The sequence below is a fragment of the Pleurodeles waltl genome, chromosome 6 (genome assembly GCF_031143425.1).
Source record: "Pleurodeles waltl isolate 20211129_DDA chromosome 6, aPleWal1.hap1.20221129, whole genome shotgun sequence".
In the NCBI taxonomy this organism is placed as follows: Eukaryota; Metazoa; Chordata; class Amphibia; order Caudata; family Salamandridae; genus Pleurodeles; species Pleurodeles waltl.
In genome coordinates, this window is record NC_090445.1 from 1,327,186,366 (window position 1) to 1,327,209,624 (window position 23,259).

At 47.1% G+C, this 23,259-nt stretch overlaps 2 protein-coding genes across 5 annotated transcripts in view; one reads left to right on the plus strand and one right to left on the minus strand.

The window, feature by feature from the left end:
- ZNF511 (zinc finger protein 511) overlaps positions 1-21,717 on the minus strand; it is a 188,436-nt gene extending 166,719 nt beyond the window's left edge. For 2 of the 4 annotated variants that reach the window (XR_011205022.1, XM_069240641.1), the window contains exon 1: positions 21,481-21,650. The gene's annotated coding sequence lies outside the window, so the exon portion shown is untranslated. Of the gene's footprint in view, positions 1-11,971; positions 12,139-21,480 lie in introns of all 4 variants that reach the window. The other 2 variants (XM_069240642.1, XM_069240643.1) reach the window with 2 other exon arrangements.
- Positions 21,718-21,796: 79 nt separating this feature from the next.
- TUBGCP2 (tubulin gamma complex component 2) overlaps positions 21,797-23,259 on the plus strand; it is a 190,575-nt gene continuing 189,112 nt past the window's right edge. The window contains exon 1 of the mRNA XM_069240639.1: positions 21,797-21,981. The gene's annotated coding sequence lies outside the window, so the exon portion shown is untranslated. The remainder of the gene's footprint in view (positions 21,982-23,259) is intronic.

The window sequence follows — 23,259 nt, forward strand, 5'->3', positions numbered from 1 at the left end:
GTTGGGAGTCAGAGGCCTATTTTAATTTTGACCTCTACTCACGGGAAAGTCTTCCTAGCACGTTGAAGGGACTTAAGTGGCAGTGGCTGTCGGTGGATTAAAAAAGTCACGGGCCTTGGTCCTACGGGCGGATTTATTGGACCCCTCTGACTTTTAGACCCCAGGTCTGGGGTCGGCCGATCTTTGGGAGTGTTTGCATTGACTATTGGGTTGTTTGCCTACAAGGACCATGGCCATTGCGTCTTGCCTTCTGTACACTTGGCAACCACTATGGCATTAGATAAACCTACAAAAATAGTGAAGAACAATAAAATAGACAATTATGCACATCATCTGCCACAGGATGGTGCGATGGGGGTACAGGCCAAACAACCACCTCCTGGGGAAACAATGCCTCCAACACTGGCAGATCAAATGGCAGAAATCAAGGGGTCCTGAAAGATCACTCTGGTGAAGATTGAAATGGTAGGGCTCGAGGTGGAGGGACAGGTCGCAGAACTACAACAAGAAGTGTGCTCCCTCAAGAAAACAGTCTCAGAGCTTCAGACACTTGCAGCTCATCTGGAGGAGAGGTTGGAGGATGTGGAGGGCCGTTCCAGGAAGAACAAGCTTCAATTTGTGGGATATCCTGAAAAGGCAGAGGGACAGTCTAAAGAACTGTTTTTAGAGGATTGGATAAAAACAGTCTTGAAGCCCAGGCGTCCCTCAAAATTCTTTACTACTGAGTGCACCCCTCATATATTGGCATCGATGCCCAGGCCTGGGACACAACCTCGAGCCATAATTGCCCGTCTGTTTAATTTTTGTGACAGGGATGCAATATTACAGCATGTACATGTCTGGGAGCTCCCCTAGTTCGAGAACAGGAATATCATAATCTTCCCAGAATACACCTTTAGGGTTCAGGACCTCCACAGGGACTATATCCTGACAAAAAAGCGGCTGTAGGACTATGACAATTGGTAAGTTCTCATGTTTCTAATGAACCTGAGAATACAACATGAGGGTTGAGCACTATTCTTTGTCACCCTGAAGAAGCTAATAGCTGCCTCGAGTTCCTAGACCATGCCCCTCGCAGGCAACAGTCTACCAAGAAGTCGGGTAATACTGGGACCCCCCAAACACCCGCATGATGAGCATGAGGTCTCGGAAACCCTCAGTGGACGCCAGTCAAAGTTCAGCCTGCCTCCAGACTGGGAAGATACTATAGCTAGATGGAACCCTGGAAGATTCCAACTTTGTGCCGGACACTCATTAATCCTTCCAGGCCACAGGAAGGGTACTGACTAATATAGTGATGGCACAGACTGAGTTCTAGTGACAAACAGGTGAAGAGTGGTATGGCTGTCCTGGACTACCACAACAGATTCAGAACTGTAATATAATTTGGTGGGTGAATTAAATTATTCACATGCGATTACATAGCACTTTTTTGGTCACAGAAACTGTTGATTGTGCTATATACGCGACTGTCCATATAGGGGGGTGGTTTCCAAAAGATGCATCAGTTAGATGTTTATGCATATTAATGTCGAACGGGGGATTGATTAGATGATTGCTGGCGCGAGGATTAGGGTGGGCTGCGATCTCGTTGCAGGTGGTCAGAATGCCTTTGGCCTCACCACCTGGGTGGGATGCAAGGCTTACAGCAAGAACCAACACATAAAATCAAGGCTTTGACATCATGGGGGGACTGGGGCGATGGTTCTAAGTAGTTGGCCTAACATTGGGGGGCCCAAGTTGTCTGTACTAACTGCCTTTGGGATGGGGGTACATTTTCATATTTTTGGTGGGTTTTATTTTTCAATTACTCTATGGGTATTAGCTTTATGATGATTGTGCTTTGGATCTCCCACACAGGAGCATGTGAAGTGACTGTCAGTATGAGTTGTAGGGCCTGCGAAATGATGAGAGAATATGTAATAACTATTATTTATGGCCAATACCTGTATGTTTTTATAGAAGTGGTGTGTTGTGTCTAGATATGGGATACTATTGCATTTCTATAGACATAACGTAAGGGATCCTTGGTCTACTCCCATATTCTCCTTTCTCTCTAAAGATTATACTGCGAGAATATGCATTTGGACATCGTCGTCAGTGATATATGGCAGGTCTCTCTCTTTGTATATTCCCACTGCTCAATATATCCACCACACGGTATTGTGGTCGATTTTTGATACTACCCTTACTCCTATATACCTCCTACATTTGGTACTCACTATTCACAATAGGTGTGTGATTCCTCTTGTCTTTAAATTGTCATTATCTAGGTTTTTTTTTAATGGTTACTTGTAAATGCACAGCTAAAATGTTCTCATTACTTGGCATTATTGAAGCGTTTAACAACCATAATTCCATGTTATCATTATTACATTTTAGCGTAACTTCTTTTCCATATTGATTCTTGCAGCCTTTAGAAAGTCTAGATGACGAAACACATGTGGGCTGTCTTTTCGGATGCAATGTGCAGCGAAAAAAATAAATCTTAACCAATCACAAGACGTGTTCAGGACTTTTTCATATACTCTATTATTTACATGGACTTTGTGGACTATGTCGGTGTACCCTGGAATTCTATAATAATTACCTCTAAGTTTTTGACCTAGAATGTACGCCTTTTTAACCAGCTTGAAAAAATGGAGGAGGGTGTACTCCTACTTACGGCGTCAGGGGTGACGGTAGCATTTCTGCAGCAGACCTATACCTGGGGGGACTGTATCACATCCCTGAGTCGAGGATGGAGGGGCCAAATCTTTGCAACATCTTATTCAAGCTACACCAGAAGCGTACTTATTTGGGAGGACCCTGGACTCCCCTTCTGTGTTAAGGGGGTTAATCTGGATTCCCGGGTGGCATATGTGATTGTCCCAGGTGTGCTGGATGCTGGGTACATTTGTACTGTGAATGTGTATGCGCCTAGTACGTACCATGGGAACTTCTTTGGAACGGTGATGGGCTCTGATGCAGATTAGCAGAGGTTCCTTTTTTGAGGGGATCTGAATTGCGTGCTAGATGGGGAGATGGATCGTCATCCTCCTAGATTGGATGCTAAGCCTGCAATGTCAAAAGCACTAAAATAAATTATGGCTGGTGCCGGCTTACAGGATATTTGAAGCATGAGCTATCCGAATGCTAAAGCATGCTCCTACTTTGTGTCCGCTACTGGTACGTACAGTCGCTTGGACTATTGCATGCTGTCTGGGTCACTGCTTCACTGTGTGAAGGCTGTTTCCTACATGGCACATTACATGTCTGATCATTCCCCCTTGTTGGTATCATTCAGGATGTTCAGTGAGGCTCTGACATTGCCCCTATGGAAAGAGAGAGCTGAGGCTGTAAATGACCCAGTTTTCAATGGGGCAGTGAAAGAGACAGTAGACTACTAAATTGCTGAGAACTGGGATGGAGTGTTGGCGAGATCGGTTGAATGGAACGGCATAAAAGTGGTGCATCGTGGAGAATGTTTAACTGTAACCTACAGGTCCAGGCACAATCTAATTGTCGATTCATAAATGTGTAAGCTGGAATTGTGAATGGGGGTGTCAGGATACAGTGTATGGCTCTCGATTACGGTGTCGTTAATGTACTGTCAAGATATGTCTCTACCGTTTATGTTACTGTAAATAAAGAAGAGAGTTTAAAAAAAGCAGTAACCTACGGGGTGAAGGAACAACTAGTCAGATCATTAGATTCTTTAGAATAGAGACTGGGCACCCTAGAGGTCACTCTGGCAGAATGGCCCCAGAAACTGGTAGAGTTGAAGGAGTGTAAACAAGAGTTGCTAGAAACATGGAACCATCTGGACAAATTTGTCCGCACCAACTATAGGCAGTGCATGCAACGGGGCATCACGGGGGTGCTTGCCTCTCATCTGGAGGAGCTATATGCATCCCCACGGCCCTGCTCAGCGTGGATGAGACACAGTTATTTGGAGGGCATAGAGATGACCCCCCTACTCAGGAAAGTAAAAGACAGCTTACATGTCCCCTTAAGCAAAGAAGTAGTAGTGGCGGCAGTACAAGTGTGGAAAACTGCTAAGGCCCCTGGCGGTGATGGCCTGCCAGCAGTTTTATCGGCACAGGGCAGGGATAGTGGCTAGAAGACTCCTGGGAGTCTATACTGAAACATACGGAAAAGGAATACTAGCAGCATCCAGTAGGAAAGCCCTCACAGTCATGCTATCCAAACTGGATGAGGATGTGACAGAGGCCACTTCATACCGCCCCCTATATATGCTGAATGAGACATAAAAATCATGAGCAAGGTCCTAGCAACGCAGCTCTTGACATATATGCCCCGGTTAGTCCATGAGGATTAATGCAGTTTTATACCGTAGAGCAAGAATACGGGAATTCTTCCTGAATTGGGTGCAGTGGCTTTATATGGAACCCATAGCGAGGGTGCTGGTAGGAGAGATAGTGTCTCACCAATTCTCTTTGCATCGCAGGACTTGAGAGTGTTACCCATTGTCCCCCCTGCTATTTGCGCTATCAGTGGAGGCGGTGGTGTGCTGGGTACGCGACACATTGAAGGCTGGGGTGTGCAGGTAAGAGAGAACACACATGTGACCTCCTTATATACTACGATGCCCTGGTTTATTTCAGACAGGCCGAATATTGAGTTACCCTCATGCTGGCACTCCTTGCAGAGTTTGGCAAAATATCCAGCTTAGCTCTTAACTATACCCAATCTCAGCTGTTCCCCAAGGGAGGATTAGCCAGTAAACCGCCGATGGCTCTTCCAGAGACAGACCTATCCTGGGAGACTGAGCATGTCAGGTACTTGGGGATCAGATTGGCCCATGGAGCGTAGTAGTTTGGGGCTTACAATGTGCGGAGAGTGTAGAGAAGTTGAAACGATCAGTAAAGTTCTGGAAGACTTCACATTTATCTCTAATGGGGAAGTTGGCACTAGTCAAAATAATTATACTGCCCCACTCTCTATGTAGTTTTCAGCGTTCCCTGTAAGAGATCCCCAGGAAGGTTTTTATAGAAATAGATAAATTATTTGTTGAGCTATTACATGCATCGGAGACGAAGTCCATGGGTCTATCTACACTTAAATGCACCTCAGGTGGGGGAGGCCTAGAACTGCCGTATATAGAATTATATTATTTGCAGCCCAGCTACAGCATGCTGTTCACTGTCTTGATGACAGCAAGAACTGGGAAACCAGATTGCTGAAAGGCACCTTTAGGAGCACTGCCCTTCCCGAGCTACTGATGGTGGGTGTGAGTGTCTTACCCGTAATCCCGATTATAGTTAAACATGTTTGTAGAACATGGGAGAGTTTCTCAGAAACTTATATCCGGATAGCCGTTTTATTACACTGGCCGACTCTCTGGTTTAATTTATCTTGGGGACATGGCAATGTATTTAAGTCACCAAGCATATTGTTTCAATATTATACAGCTGTCCGTGTTGCACAAAGGGCAATAATTTGGCTGCATCAGTGCTGCATTCTCCCATCAGGTTGCACACCTCCCTTACCCCATCACATCTGTCTTTTTCAGGATGGATGTGGCAAGTCTGAAGGTTTCAAGGTGCAGGCAAATCCCCCCTTCAGCTAGGCCACTTACTAGGCAGATCCTTAATATACCGGTGCCACCTAGACTCCCCCTTCATGGGGGCATGTACAGCAAGGAGCAGTGGCATCATCTACTTGTCTTTGCATAGCTTTTACTTAAGGTTAGCATGATACTATAATTTTTGCCCCCCTTCTTTGGCAGTGGGTGGGTGTGAGTGTCTTACCCAACGTACCGGTTATAGTTAAACATGTTTGTAGAACATGGGAGAGAATGGTCAAGTTTGTTTTAAGGGGGCCCCATTTGCCTTTGACACTGCCAGTATGTGAACTCTACTGTTTTTCACTGATTGCAAGCTCGATGTCCATCGCTAAGTAGTATGAAGGGGACTGTGAGACCCTGAGAAACTTATATGCGGATAGCCGTTTTATTACACTGGCCGACCCTCTGGTTTAATTTACCTTGGGGAAGGGCAATTTTTCCAGCATGCCAAAAGAGTAGCAACAGCCCACGAAACTTGGCCGTCCTTCCCTAAGGCTCCCTCTAAGTCTTGAACTCTGGTGGCCATACTGAACTTAAGAGGTGGTCGAAGATTGATATCACATTTATATAGGCCCCAAGGGAGGAGTTTCTGACTGTCGAGATTCCTGTGCAAACTAGATGACACAACATACTGGGACACCTCTGTCAGAAAAGGAATGGGTGGCCATAAACGAGGGGTTCTGGACTATGTTCTCTAAAGCCCATCTTAAAGTGATTCGTCAGTTGTACCTGGCCCGATCACTCTACTCCATGCGTTCATGAACGGATTCCCTCAAGAGTGGACTGCGCCACTCGGACACACTGGAGAGATGGCTAGGGTGCAGTCGGAGCCACCGGCCTGCGGAGCAGCGTGAAGGGAGCGGCCTGTCCTGGGATGATCGTGCGCACAGTGCCCGAGGTGGTCGAATCCCTGCGATCTTGCCGCCGGGCCCGGATGAGGTGAGGTGAGCGGCGCTGATCTAGGCGAGATGGCAGTGGTGCGATGCTGGGCCCATGAGTGGCAGTGACCCGCCTGCATCGGCTGGCTTCTGAACCAGCTCCCATTGCTGACAATGAACGGCATCCCTAAGATGGGGGCTACCGGTGGGCCCAAAAGTAAGCGCCGTGGTGCGCAGAGCTATAGGTGAGGGGAGAGACACTGCTCCGTTTGGCTGTTCCTCCCCCCCTCCGAGACCTGTTCAATTGCCCTGGGGCAGTTGGGCACTGCTAACCTTTATCACTGGTGCGGCTACTCGACAAGTCCTCTGCAAATCAGATACTGCGGGGAGGGAGGCTGCTCGTGCTGCTGCGCCTTGCCCACTGCACTGCACATGCAAGCGGACCGCCTGCATCCCTAGCACCCACGGCCACCGCCTTCGTTCGGGGCAGGGGCTAAGTTTCAGACAGAAGCCCTCAACCCAGACAGCCACAAATTGGAAGCAGTGCTGGCGGCTGTGGAGCGCATAGGCACCTCCTTGATTCAGGCTCGGACCTCGCTGGAGGGCAAGATTGAAAAAGTGGTCAGTGATCTTACCTTGCTCCATGCGGATCACCACAAGCTAGCAGACAAAACCAGCTCATTGGAGGACCAGCTCTGTGACCTGACACCCAAGACAGATCAACTGGAGACTTTGCTACAGAAGTCGCTGGACCGGATAGAGGTGCTGGAACATTGTGTAGGGGACGCCGAGGGGCGCACTAGGAGAAATAACATTTGTGTCATAGGCCGGAAGGCGTGGAGGGCCTGGACACGTTTGCCTACTCTGAAACCTGGCTCCGGGAGCTGGTCCCAGAGGGTTCCTTGACACCTTTCTTTTCAGTTGAGTGTGCCCACAGGGACCCCACCAGGGCCCGTCTGCCGGGCATTGGTCCGCGTCCCTTCCTACTTCGCCTGTTACACTGCGCAGACAGAGATATTATCCTCCGTGTAGTCAGATTGCTCCCAACAACCCGGGTGGACAACACCCCGGTCATGCTATTACCAGACTACATAATTGCCGAACAAAGAGAACGTGCTTCCTTCTTATCAATAAAGCGCAAACTCTGTGCCCTTAGCTTGTCATAATCCCTCCTTTTTCCAGATAGACTGCGATTAGCAAATGATGGCAAAACGCACTTCTTTGACACACCGGAAGCGGCCTAGGAATGGCTGGAATCATGCAACTGATCAGCAGGCGTGACGTTGAAGTAGAGAGACCAGCAGTTCGGGGTCTGCAATCCCCAGAGGGAGGTGAGACACGCTCCCAATCTGGAACAAATTATACAAGAACGCCGTTGTGCACTACAGTCTGCAGCAGCCATTAATGTCCTTCCAATCATATCGGATTCAGAAGCGGAGCTCTCACACTCTACTGGTGAGGATGCTTCCTCCCTCGAAACATCTTCTGAACTGGGATCCTCCGCCCCTCCCACGGTAACTCCACCGACGGCAGACGAACTACTCTAAACCTATTAAACTGACACACATCCAACAATTATTCAGTTAACAGAGGTGCTGCATGTGGCGCCTGGGATGCCACACTTTGTTGTAATTCAATACTATCCTTGAAGTGTCCTTGCTGTCTTGCCCACGATCCCGCAGGTGGCCAGCGGTGCTGGTGCCGGCCTTGACATCTTCTGTGGCCGGCAAATGGTCCTCGGACGGCGCACCGCCTTATGTCTCCTATTCATACTGCTATATCCAGCTGCTGTTGGCGGCCTGCGCTTATGCTGGGCTAGAGGTTACACCCTAGTTTTTGTCGAACACAACTCACCTCGCCCATCCCACTCCCCTATTTGCGGGGACCTCTCCCTCACATTTGTTACGCTAAATAGGCGAGTTGCTTTGTTTGGGCAGATACCAGTTGTCCCTCTGCCCTAATGGTATTCTATCATGTTACTCTTCAACTAGTTAGTGATCCTGAGTTGTATCAGTTTATTTCTGAATGGAGCCTGAGATCTTCTTGCTCGCCGACCCGCCGGGCTCCGTCACTGGTTATGCAAAATCCCCTATCTTTAAGGGCGGGACTGTGGGACCCTGTCAACATACTGACCCACCATGAACCCCTTCTCCATCCTTACATGGAATGTGCGAGACATACACACGCCAGAATGTAGATATTCCATATATTCATATCTTAAAAGACACTCAATTCACACAGCGCCCTTGCAGGAAACTCATCTCGCACAACTGCAAGTAGCTAGACTACAGCAGCGTTGGCGAGGGCAACTCTACTCAACAGGTTACTCCTCCTATGCCCGAGGGGCTCTTGTCTGAATTAGACCGGGCATTCCTTTTGTAGCACAAGATCAAATCATTGATGCGCAGGGACGATATGCCCTGGTACGTGGACGCCTTGCTGGCCGTGCAGTGGTGCTAGGTTCCATATATGCCCAGAACACAGATCAGGCCTAATTTGTTTGCACGTTAGCCAGCCTGCTTTCTCGGAGTGAACTTCCCTGGCTGTTGGGGGGTGATTTTAATAGTGTACTGGATCCTTATTTGGACTGATCTTTCCCACCATTGCCCACTGTGCCTGCCGTGGTGGCTGCACGCCCTTTAAGTAACTGGCTCCAGATCTGGCGATTATTGGACATATGGTGCCAATGTAATTCTAACACCAGAGTCTATTCGTATTGTTCTGTCCCACACCAATTACATGTCCATCTCAACAGAATACTATGCACAACTAACAGCTTCTGCAATTGGGATGGGATGTATCTCCCACAAGCGTTCCTACTTGGAAACTCCACCCAGAACTGTTAGAAAACACAGCGTTTAAAACATCGCTAGGCAAAGCGATTCCAGAATATTTTGAACATAACACTAGCACGGCGTCTTCTGGCCTTGTTGAATGGGAAACATTTAAAGTCTTCATCAAAGGCCATTGCATGGGCACACAGTGGAACTTCTGCAAATCCATCAAACTTGACCTGACTAGAGTGGAGCGATCCCTGATGCAACATGAACAGAACGCTGCCCAACACTCCTCAGAGACACCACAACTATCGTCTGCCCGAGCAGAGCATATATCCCTTTTAGAGAGATTGCGCATTTTTTAATTATGCAGCCCACTCAGCCTGCACACACGCCTCTGTAGACAGATCGGGCAAACTGTTGGCCTGGCTCATTTGCCAAGACTATGATCACAGTCCTATCACGGAACTCCGCTCAGCAATTGGGAGCATACTTCACACTCCCCAAGAATTCCATTCTGAGCTTACACAATACTATGGGACACTTCACAGCTCCACTGTGACAATAGACCCAACGGAATACAATACATTTTTCTCTTTGACCACTTTGCCTCGACTGACAGAAGACCAGTGTGGAGAACTGGAGGCGCACTGATGCTATCTGAAGAGCAGGATAGTCGACATGCTTCGTCTGCAGATGGCCTCCCGTCTGACTTTTACAAGTCCTTCTCTGCAACACTTGCGCCTCGCCTTCTCTGTCTCTGTCAGGAGGCACTGCAGACAGCATCCCTACCTGCATTGCAACGAGAGGCACTAGTGGTCCCAAGCCCGGCAAGGACCCATTAGAGCTCGGCTCCTACAGACCACTGCCCATGCTCAATACGGACTATAAAATCCTGGCCAAAGCCATGACAATGCGATTGGCGCCCCTGGTCCCTCAGCTCGTTCATCCAGATCAGAACGGCTTCGCATCTACACGGGACACCTCCCACAATATCAGACGCCTATTTCGAGTCCTGAGGTATTCGACACAGGATTGGCCTCGAGCGGGATGTCTGGTACTCAACTTGGAGAAGGTCTTTGACTCTTTGGAATGGTCTTATCTGTTCGAGTCATTACAGTGATTTGGTCTTGGCCCTCATTTCCTACGCATGGTGAAGCTGCTGTATACTCGACCTCGGTTCAGAGTCAAGGTGGGCACGATCATTTCTGACCCGGTTGAGGTGGCCAGAGGTACTTGACAGGGCTGCCCCGTCTCTCCGCTACTGTTTTCTCTAGCAATGGAGCCTTTGGTTGTGGAGCTTCGCAAGAGAGGAAAGGACTAGAGCATCCTACGGGGCGACGGCCCACATATCATATCTTTATATGCAGACAATCTCCCTTTGTACTTTAGAGACATTGATAACATCCCTCTTGAAATTGCAGTCATTCTGCAACAGTATGCCGCCCTATCTGGTCTGCATGTTAACTAGGCAAAATCATACCTCTTCCCCTTCAGTCCAGACCTGCCGGACCGGGACTTGCTTCTCTCCGTTCAACCCAGGACGTTCGGATACCTGGGTATACACATATTCTACAGAGAGGACCATCTTCATGATGGGAACCTCAGAAAGGCAGCATCATCTATTTGCTCCCAAAGGACCTTTTGTCAAACACTGCCACTCTCAGTGGCAGGAAGAATCGCCCTCCTGAAAATGGTAGTGCTCCCTCGCTTATTATATTTCTTCTCCAGCTTGCCCTACTACGTCCCAGCAGGCTTTTTTAAAGAGTTGGAGCCCAGAATGAGGGAATTTATCTGGAACAAAGACCAATGCAGAGTTGCATTGAAAACACTCTACTTACCTTTGACTCAAAGCGGCCTCTCGGTGCCAAATATGGAACAGTATTACTTGGCCTCTCAGCTTCAGTGGGTGGTGCGATGGCTGGTGGGTCTTCAACTATCTGACACAGCAACTAACTCCCCACCCTGGACACTTGCACAGATCATGCACCTCTTCCATCCACTCACAACCGCAAAACCACCTGTAGAGCTCTTTTTAAATGTGGCACATCTTTGCTATCGCAGGTGTCTACCGCTCAACGAGTGAAACCATTCCCTATGCCCTGGCACTGGCGCTGCTAGGTACACAGCGCAGTACACAGATCACGACCACTACTGAACTGGGGCCTTGGCAAGCTGCAGATTCATACACACTGGGCGACCTCTACAGCGAAAATGGGCTCATGCCATTTAATGAACTGATGGCAAGGACGGGTCTCCTGGCAGGACAATTTTTACTATACAACTCAATGGTGAGGTCATAGTTGCGCAGGTGGGGGGATACGGCAACTGAACCCCCAACACACTTACTAGTGCAATATGTACAAGTTATGGGATAAGGCAGACACCTGATACGGTGGTTCACTGAAGCTCTTAGAATGCACGTGCGACATACCCACACCGTGCTACGCACCACCTGTGAGGGCGACTCAACTGAACCCTTTACTGATAAAGCATGGGGAGTGGCACTATCCAGTGATACTAACATCCCCGCAACTCCAGATTCAACCTTATCCAATTTTATATTATTCACAAAGCATACCTCACCCCGGCCTGCATTAATAAATACTTCAACCGCGTCGATGCCCCTTGCCCCTGCTGTAGGCTGGTGGGGGCAGATATTCTTCACATGCTGTAGTCTTGTCCCTCCTTAAGCATCTATTGGCACAGAATAACATCATGTCTATCAACATGCACATCACGCTTACCACTGAACACTTGGGAGTCCTGTATCCTTGGCCTCTTCCCAAGAGATAAAAGGAATAAAGTCTACACAGGATTCCTGGACCTCGGACTTCTAACGGGCAAGCGCCTGGTCACTCATCGATGGTAATCCACTGAGCCTCCATCCGTGCTGGCGTGGGAGAACTCTTTCCTAGTGTGGGCGGAAGCTGAGGGATTAGCGCTGAGACGCAAAGACGATGTGGGCATGCACAAATATCCCCTATCTGCTAGCTGGGATGCGATGCAGACCCATCTACATGAGACGGAACATGACAAGGACACTAGCGAAGCAGATGCACATAACACAGAAATAGTACTGGAATAGGCAATCCATATGCAAAGATTGATATCTGAACCCTTTATGGCATACCTACTTATATATGTAATTTACGGTCAAGACAAACCACAGACAAATTATTTTATGATGAACCTTGGATACGGGCGAAGTGACAGTTATGCAGTTATACTGGGGGGCCCTCGGGCCAGGTGTTGGGGGGCATTTAAATCAGACTCCAAGTTTTGTTATTTGTTTCTTCTGTTTTATAATGTTCTGTTTATTGTCCATGCTGAATCTACAAACTTATCAGTGGCTCTATGAACATGTTATTTATTTTTAAACTAACTTGAGAAGATACATGCTCAATGAGGAGATATTCACTGAATTGAGTGAGTAGAAATTAATAAAGACTTATCCTCATCTGCATTTGCTCTATACATCAACTGCAGTCCCAGTTTGTGGCTAATCGCTACCACTGTTCATATATGTTACAAGTAATATTTTGTTGGCTCTTCTGGAATGAGTTCAAAGGGATAGATAATATATTCAAAGTATGAGTCTATGTAACGAATTCACTCACCGGAACTGTATTAAAGAAGCTTAAATGAATAAATAATAAAAAAGATTCAAGCAAAAATAAATGTAGAATTGCTACGCTGGTTGACCCTGACTGTTCCAAAGTATACTGAATGGAATAGAGACATTGCTGAATGGGCGAATGCAGAGGAGTGTCATATGCGGAAATCCTGCAGGGATGATAACCTGGCAGATGACTTACAGGCTTGGGCTGGGATGCTTAATGAGTTGTTGGAACCCCCCCCAAACCCCATCCCCCATGAGCTGTGATTTTTTTTTAATGTAAATAGACTGGGGACACACTGGTGGGGGACACAGGGGTGAAGGTGGGATCTTAAGAGTTTGTGATTGTGTACTGATATGCTGTTATTAGAATGTCTTGCAGAGGTTTCACTATTAAATCTTGATGCTGTTTTTGCAAGGCTTTTTCTCAAGGTTAGTATGATACTATAATTTTCGACCCCCTTCTTTAGCAGTGGCGATGGCTTTGCAGTGATCAGGCCTTCACTGTTCTTGTTCCAGGGATCGAAGAATTTCCAGCTGTAGTTTGCTTTCTACTGACTTACACAGCGGCCAATCTTATTAAGGTGGTGCCTTAATATACCTGGTGGAACATGGTGTACTCACAGCGAAATCCATACTACCGCTTACTCTTGTTGAAATGTTTGTGATTATTGTTGTTACACAGATGTATTGATGCTTGGTGTTCCATGTTTTGCATTTTAGGTGAAGTTACAGGGAGGTCCGAATGACTGTGGCGCAGAAAGCAACTAGAAAAAGAGCTAAAAGGGATCTGAAAGTGAATACCCTAAGGGTCCTTATAGCAGGACTACTGGATGAACATGTTAGTGCCTCAACATTTTGAACAGGTGCAGCACCAAGCCTGGGACTGCACAGCACTTGGCACATGTGCTTTCAAACCCTTTTCTATAACATAGTTAGTTACACTGTGGTACAGCTGCTACGAATAACAATGACCCTACTAGGTGACAGCTACTTATCCACACATAGATCACCCATTGATCAACACAAACAGAAGACCTGCAAGTGACAGCACCAGGATTTTCTGGAGTGGGCTTGGAATTTCACGCAAGTCAGAATGGTGTCAGGACTTAACACTCACTCCAGGGGTTTGTAATCTACATGCCCCTCATGACTTAACTGTTCATGTTCTATTATTAGAGATGAAAGCTAGTTCTAGTCTTCACTTTTAGATCAGTTCTGCGGAGCCTGAAGATTGCACATTTTGCCTTCTATGAAAGAGGGAAACTTGATGTGGTACTACCATATGACTGTGAGGAAATAAAGCTTGCACTGCTGCTACCTAATTTGTACCTGTCCTGTGATGGGAAAAACCTGTGGTGATGCTACCCTAGCTATACCTGTCCGCTGAAGCTGGGAAGCTTGCACTATTTCTGCCCAAGGTATTCCTGCTATTTGAAGAGGGGTGTTTGAATGTACTTGCTTTAGTGGTACATATCAGTCATAAGGTTTTGTTGGACCCAGGGTAAAAATAATTGTAGGACGCTGAACCACAGACCGCTGTATTCATTTACATCTTCCTTTCTTGACAAAACAGTGTGACACTGGAAAATTACTTTTCTTCCCTCTGCCTCATTTTCTGTGATTACCTCATTGCACCTTGAAATAATTCAATTCAGGATGTGCGCTGCATAATAAGCTCACTTGTATATTGTTTTAATAGACTGTAATTTTTCTCCATCTAAAACAATAAAGGTCTTGTATAGGCGACACAAGACAACTATCCTACCCCTTGGGTCACTAATAAAATTGGGATCAAAGCAGGAGAGGAAAGAATGCCATACCCATCCAGGATATGCATTGCACAATGTCTAATCAGGAAACCGTGTATGAATTCTGGCTTCAAAGGATGACCACAGTTGGACCCTAGGCAATTACTTTTCTTCACTGTGCCTCCTTTTCCATGATCACCATATCTGAGGGCACCTTCAAATAATTCAGGTCAGGATGCACACTGCACAAAAATCGCTTTTGTGCATGGTTTAATATACCATAAGGTCGCTCATTCTATAAAAAGAAAATAATAATGGCTTGTATATGAGAAAAAAAACAACCAACTTGCTTCTGGAGACACTAGTAAAAAGTAAAAAGGCTGTGTTTCACTCATTCTAATAGCGGACACTAAGGCCCTCATTCTGACCTTGGCGGGCGGCGGAGGCCGCCCGCCAAAGTCCCGCCGTCAGGTTACCGTTCCGCGGTCGAAAGACCGCGGCGGTAATTCTGACTTTCCCGCTGGGCTGGCGGGCGGTCGCCTTCAGACCGCCAGCCAGCCCAGCGGGAAAGAGGCTTCCACGATGAAGCCGGCTCGGAATCGAGCCGGCGGAGTGGAAGCTGTGCGACGGGTGCAGTTGCACCCGTCGCGTATTTCACTGTCTGCGCAGCAGACAGTGAAATACATGTAGGGGCCCTCTTACGGGGGCCCCTGCAATGCCCATGCCAGTGGCATGGGCACTGCAGGGGCCCCCAGGGGCCCCGCGACCCCCCCTACCGCCATCCGGATCTCGGCGGTCCGACCGCCGGGATCTGGATGGCGGTAGGGGGGGTCGGAATCCCCGCGGCGGTGCAGCAAGCTGCGCCGCCGCGGAGGATTCAATGGGGCCGCGGTACACTGGCGGGACCCCGCCAGTGGTGCCGGTCCGACCGCGGCTTTACTGCCGCGGTCGGAATCCCCATTGGAGCACCGCCGGCCTGTCGGCGGTGCTCCCGCGGTCCTCCGCCCTGGCGGTCAAAGACCGCCAGGGTCAGAATGACCACCTAAGTCTAGTGATATAATCTAAGGTGCAAAAGAGTCCAACACAGATGTGGCCACCGAGAACTATAGGATCAGACTATCACTGCCTCACTTCTACTGCCCTGCTGGTGCGGGTAGCGAAGAAGGAGATGCTATGGGTTTGGGTGTATGCTTCGTGGTCTCAACCTGTGCACTCCCGCTTACTATATCTGTAAGGAAATGGCTCCCTGTTGCAGTTACCCCCCACTTTTTGCCTGATACTGATGCTGACTTGACTGAGAAGTGTGCTGGGACCCTGCTAACCAGGCCTCAGCACCAATGTTCTTTCACCTAAAATGTACCATTGTCTCCACAATTGGCACAACCCTGGCACCCAGGTAAGTCCCTTGTAACTGGTACCCCTGGTACCAAGGCCCCTAATGCCAGGGAATGTCTCTAAGGGCTGCAGCATGTCTTATGCCACCCTAGGGACCCCTCATTCAGCACAGACACACTGCTTGCCAGCTTGTGTGTGCTGGTGGGGAGAAAATGACTAAGTCGATATGGCACTCCCCTCAGGGTGCCATGCCAACCTCACACTGCCTGTGGCATAGGTAAGTCACCCCTCTAGCAGGCCTTACAGCCCTAAGGCAGGGTGCACTATACCACAGGTGAGGGCATAGGTGCATGAGCACTATGCACCTACAGTGTCTAAGCAAAACCTTAGACATTGTAAGTGCAGGGTAGCCATAATAGTATATGGTCTGGGAGTCTGTCAAAAACGAACTCCACAGCTCCATAATGGCTACACTGAATACTGGGAAGTTTGGTATCAAACTTCTCAGAATAATAAACCCACACTGATGCCAGTGTTGGATTTATACAAAAATGCACACAGAGGGCATCTTAGAGATGCCCCCTGTATTTTACCCAATTGTTCAGTGCAGGACTGACTGGTCTGTGCCAGCCTGCTGCTGAGAGATGAGTTTCCGACCCCATGTGGTGAGGGCCTTTGTGCTCTCTGACGACAGAAACAAAAGCCTGCTCTGGGTGGAGGTGCTTCACACCTCCCCCTGCAGGAACTGTAACACCTAGCAGTGAGCCTCAAAGGCTCAGGCTTCGTGTTACAATGCCCAAGGGCACTCCAGATAGTGGAGATGCCTGCCCCCTGGACACAGCCCCCACTTTTGGCGGCAAGTACAGGGGAGATAGTGAGAAAAACAAGGAGGAGTCACCCACCAGTCAGGACAGCCCCTAAGGTGTCTTGAGCTGAGGTGACCCCTGCCTTTAGAAATTCTCCATCTTGATTTTGGAGGATTCCCCCAATAGGAATAGGGATGTGCCCCCCTCCCCTCAGGGAGGTGGCACAAAGAGGGTGTAGCCACCCTCAAGGACAGTAGCCATTGGCTACTGCCCTCCCAGACCTAAACACACCCCTAAATTCAGTATTTAGGGGCTCCCCAGAACCTAGGAAATCAGATTCCTGCAACCTAAGACGAAGAAGGACTGCTGACCTGAAAGCCCTGCAGAGAAGATGGAGACACCAACTGCTGTGGCCCCAGCTCTACCGGCCTGTCTCCCCACTTCAAGAAAAACTGCAACAGCGACGCGTTCCACAGGGACCAGCGACCTCTGAAGCCTCAGAGTACTACCCTGCATCGAAAAGGACCAACAACTCCCGAGGACAGCGGCTCTGCTCCAAAGAAGAAACATCTTTGCAACAAAGAAGCAACTTTTAAAGAACACACGTTTCCCGCCGGAAGCGTGAGACTTTGCACTCTGCACCTGACGCCCCCGGCTCGACTTGTGGAGAAACAACACTACAGGGAGGACTCCCCGGCGACTGCAAGCCCGTGAGTAGCCAGAGTTGAACCCCCCCTGATCCCCCACAGCGACGCCTGCAGAGGGAATCCAGAGGCTCCCCCTGACTGCGACTGCCTGCTTCTAAGAACCCGACACCTGGTAAGGACACTGCACCCGCAGCCCCAGGACCTGAAGGATCCGACCTCCAGTGCAGGAGCGACCCCCAGGTGGCCCTCTCCCTTGCCCAGGTGGTGGCTACCCCGAGGAGCCACCCCCCCTTGCCTGCCTGCTTCGCTGAAGAGACCCCTAGGTCTCCCATTGAACTACATTGCAAACCCGACGCCTGTTTGCACACTGCACCCGGCCGCCCCTGTGCCGCTGAGGGTGTACTTTTTGTGCTGACTTGTGTCCCCCCCGGTGCCCTACAAAAACCCCCTGGTCTGCCCTCCGAAGACGCGGGTACTTACCTGCTGGCAAACTGGAACCGGGACACCCCCTTCTCCATTGAAGCCTATGCGTTTTGGGCACCACTTTGATATCTGCACCTGACCGGCCCTGAGCTGCTGGTGTGGTAACTTTGGGGTTGCCCTGAACACCCAACGGTGGGCTACCTTGGACCCAACTTTGAACCCTGTAGGTGGTTTACTTACCTGCAAAATTAACAAACACTTACCTCCCCCAGGAACTGTTGAAAATTGCACTGTGTCCACTTTTAAAATAGCTTATTGCCATTTGTGTGAAAACTGTATATGCTATTTTGCTAATTCAAAGTTCCTTAAGTTCCTAAGTGAAATACCTTTCATTTAAAGTATTGTTTGTAAATCTTGAACCTGTGGTTCTTAAAATAAACTAAGAAAATATATTTTTCTATATAAAAACCTATTGGCCTGGAATTGTCTTTGAGTGTGTGTTCCTCATTTATTGCCTGTGTGTGTACAACAAATGCTTAACACTACCCTCTGATAAGCCTACTGCTCGACAACACTACCACAAAATAGAGCATTAGAATGATCTCTTTTTGCCACTATCTTACCTCTAAGGGGAACCCTTGGACTCTGTGCATGCTATTTCTTACTTTGAAATAGTACATACAGAGCCAACTTCCTACAATATCCATTCAGCTGCAAGTGTAGTTTGTCAGTGTGTGTAAATAGCCTGAGTCATAGTGCAGGCTACAATCACAGTGTCTCGGCCTGTGAAACATGCTCCAAGGGCTGACAGCCTCAACAACAGTACCTTGGAAGACCTCTTCAATGAGTGGCCTTCAGCAAATTTGACCCGTAGCCCCACAGGTCCCCCTTCTAAGGCAGGCAAACATACTATTTGAAGCAGTCATTGTTAATGTTTGTGAGACACCTATATTCCTGGGGAAGGCTTCCAACCTGACAGGGGGAATATTTTTGAGCACCAACACATGTCAAAGGAAAAGAGAATTATGGTCCGCTGATCAGCCCTCCTATTTTAATCTTGCGGTAGGGAAACACCAGTAAAAACAGTTTAGCTTGCCTGGTGGGTGCGACCAGAACAATGCTAGAAAAAGCAGTTAGATGTGTCCAAGGACACAGAGAAAGTAAAAATAATGACCTGTCACTCCCGCTTTCCATGCAAGTTCTCAGCCAAGAAGCTGATGCGACTTAGGAGATGCGCTTTTAACACCACTGTGGAGTGTCCTGCACAAGTGCAGAACGTGCTGAAGGTGCTACCCCGTGAGGGCTCCTAGTGCTGTTACTCCAATATGCAACTGTAGGTCTGAGCAAGTAGGGGCTTGCCCTATGTCATTTTTACGGGCAATGGGGGTCCAGATGTGGGTGGAAGAATCTCAAACGTCTGAGCACAAGACGTTGTATATTGTTGGTGTTTATGGCTAGTCGGGCGAGCAGCCAACTTAGGTCTTAATAACATTGGCTAAGCAGTCTCTTGGATCACTCGTAACGTAACCTATTTTCTTGCCAAATTACCTGCAGCATTAACCTTATGAAATCAAAATTGGTGGGATTTCACAAATTTTGTTTTTGTTCTTTTTTCATTTGCATTCATGTTTATTATTTATTCAGTCTGTGTCTGGCTATATCAACTCTACGCCACATTATCTTATAAGAACACCACCACATTGACATTATATAATTTCGAGCCATATATGTCTAATGTGAACTAGACGTTCAACACCAGATCATACTAGTACAAGTCTTGACTGTTCGACTTTTCTTCCCACATTAAAGTCAAAGCCGAAATGGGGAGGTATTTTAGTAATTATCTGATCTTGCAGCAATACCTGGTCCAGGAATTGCAAAGGTAATTACAATATTGGCCATCGAGCCTGTTGAAGCAGATATGCTAATAAAGAACATTATTAATAATCTACATGTTATTACTAATGAGAAAATGTGTAGAGAAAATAATCGTAGAAAAAAAACAATGTGCATGTTTGCAAAATGTGCCCTCTGGGTATGGTCACCATGTGTACTAAAACAACTGAAAATGTGCAAAATAATGAAAATATATGAGAAAAATGTAATAATATGTCATAATGAAATGTATAACCTATGTTTTACCTTCATTTATAGTACTAAGTTAGCTGAACTAAAGGCCTATTTCCACTAGGCCTCGCACACTCGAAACATGGAAAAACCGGACGACTTGCAAAGGACTGAAAACCGCTGTATGCACATTGACCCGTTGGAAGTTCAAGTTATTTAGCTAGAATTTTCTGTCATGTACCGGCGGACAGGCGATGATGAAGACAAATTTGATACAATTATGTGTAGAGCAGGCTAAATGTACTTTTCCAGGACTTGAACAATAGAGGCACTGACTGGAGAGCCATTTGCAACAATTTTGATACCTGATGATGATGAGGGCATCGTGTGAAGAAACAATCCGCTTTTTGTGACTTGGGACACATGAAAATTAGTAGATTTGGTAAACAAAAACTATAGGTTAAAGTCATATCTGCTGACTGACTGACCAATTAGCAATTAGGGGGATGGACTGAGAGACCCTAATAAAAACTCATGACAAAGGGTGAGAAATCAGAATTGCGGGAAGAAAATTGATGACGTCAGGAGACACTGTCCGAGGTGCTGATATTGGGGTAACATTCTGTGAGCCTGATCCGTAGCTGACTAATTGATGACCTGAAGACAAAGACTGAATTGATGCTGATCCATCCTAGATAGGTAGCTATGAAAATGTGACTGATGATTTTATGCCTTTTCTTCTAGGTACCAACTGCGCTGTTTATAGAGATTCTCACATAGGTAGAATTTTCCAAATTTATGTTTTCTCTAAATTGTTTTTTGCATGAAGACCCCATGCTAATGCTAATCTTGGTTAGGTAGGCTGTTAGGGGTGAAGTTGACAGTGACAAATGACTGACGAACTTAATTGCTGAATTACATTATTAATGCTGGTATTCATAGCTTATGGTACTGTATTGTCGCATATGTCTTCTTTAAGAAATAATGTCTTCTGCTAATGAATTAATAAAAAGTTGATTTGAATAAAGATTGAACTAACGAATGATCTAGAATTGTAATCAATAGGGAAATAAAAATTGTTAACTTCTTTCCTGTGTAGTGGTTATTCTTGAGTAGGATGGTTTAAAGTTGTTTTTCATAGAATGTTCCTTGATTATTGGTGTTAGCTATTACGCGTCCCATTGTAAGTTTACTTACTAAGGGCCAGGCGCGCTAGCAAGTCACACACGTCGCAGAGAACTAACATCGCAACACAATGTAAAGACTGTTAACGGTGGCCTTCTGTCCTAAGCCTGCCTAGGGCTGACATTCTTGCCCTTGCGACATCACCATGTCCAATGCTGGCAGGTTGAGAGCAGCACCCTTAATTCCAGGCACTGATAGAGTTCTCCTGCATGCAACTCTTGCTGTCAGTGGGCCAGACAACGTTGCAAGGTCCTAGGGCTAATTCTAACACCACTGACGTCTTGTCTGATGCCTCTGAAAACTCTGTGTGTCCTAATGCGCCTCAGCACCTTAAGACCGACGTGTATCGGCATGCCACCTCCTAACCGTCCGCAGACCACCACCAGCCAACTTAAAGCTAAGAGATGACTCCCCACCACTGACCTGAATGTGTCTGTACTGTCTTCGGGTTGTTAAGAGACGGGCGGATAAGAGTAGAATCCTAGCGAACTGAGCTTGAAGACACGTGTCTTTCTCCAGCATGCAGCATAATTTAATCTGAATGACCGAGAGACACGATAGTAACCACAGTAAAAGGAATACAAACCGAGAATGACGGCTCGTGGGTAACTGGACCATCACTTCCGGGGTCAAGGGGCGGGCTCTCTGCAGACGGTGTTCTGGCTGTAGGGGCTTGCTCTGGAGCCAGAGCTGTTGTTCCGGGGCGGGTTATTTAGAACCAATCGCTGGATACGCGTGTAAGAACAGCGCTCCAGCTCCCCCTAGTACCGGTCCCTAGTCTGCCAGTCACTGTAAACAAGCTTTCCGATTGTCCCATTCTTCTTTCACTTACTGAAGTCAGTTGAAATAATTCACTTACTCTAAGCGGCCACAGTTGGCGGAACTGTAAACGGAATTTTATGAATCTGTCGAGAAAGGTGGGAGGTAAGTCAAACAACGGTGAATGTTGTATTTTGTTCCGTTGCTGTGTGTGGATATAAGTAAAAGAGGGCCAACGCACACATGCATGATAAAGTCAGTACTTGTCATGCGTTTGTATAGTGTTAGGTTGGGGATATCCAATATTGTTGTGTTGCAGGCTTTTGTTGTATGAAATAACACATGCATATGCTGTACTAGTGCAAAAAAGTTCTATATTAAAATAGCTTTAGAAACAGGTGCCAGTTTTACCACGGGTTCGCCACTCGCACCCACAGGTTGATAATGAATCCTACAGACAAAAAGTAACAGTCACCATACAGTAACCTTTTCCTATTCATACGTCCTACAGTGAAGATTGTCTAGATATCACAGATGCAAATGCTGCCCCGGGCCTGGCCAGGCCAGGCAATGTGAGCTGGTAAACTACAGGTATTCAAGCATTTGTTCCCTTAGTGCTGTTTTCCAAACTGTGTAAAAGAATAACAGAAGGAATCTCAATGTTGTGTGAAATTGGTACTTTTATCGTTGTTATCAAAATACACATACAGTTAGGAATTCCAGATTTGCATAAGTGGAAATTGATTTAAATCGAGGTGGGAGGGTAATTAATGACCAGAATAATAACAGATTAAGGCCATTTCGATGTCTTAGCACTGTTGTCTTAAAGTATTACTAGGCAATGACAACTTTGTTGGAAATACAAATACAATACTAATGTAAACAATCTGGAAGGGAAGAACCATGTACCCAGAACGTATCTTTTGCAGTTAAATGTGGTAATTCAAATGAGCAATTGTGAAGGTGTCTTAGGGTGTTCTAAAAGCAAAAGCAGTAGGTTGTTTCCATGAGTGGGCTAGGTAGGGCAGTGCACCAACATCTAGGGCCTCATTACGAGTGTGGCAGCCTATAGAACGGCAACATGCGGTGGCGGTCTGGCCTGTCGCCAATGCAGTCGGAGCGCCATCTCTGCCAAGATCTTGGATCCTGACGGTGGTGGTGAACAGATATATCAGAAGAATACAGCAAGTAGTTCATGTCTCAGATTTGTTGAATGCATCTGAAGCTGTTACAGCACGCACAGGAGTTGGCATTGCTACTGAAGGATATTTCATCTATCCCTATTATAAAGAAAATCGCTTAGATTCAAACACTGAAAAGTGGGGCAAGTGAGCCTTAGAAAACCTTTTATTAAACAGGTCCCACTACAATACTAGGACTGTGTATTCGGACAACGGAACTTCAGAATGAGGGAACAGATTCTGTCCACATCATCAGAAGCTA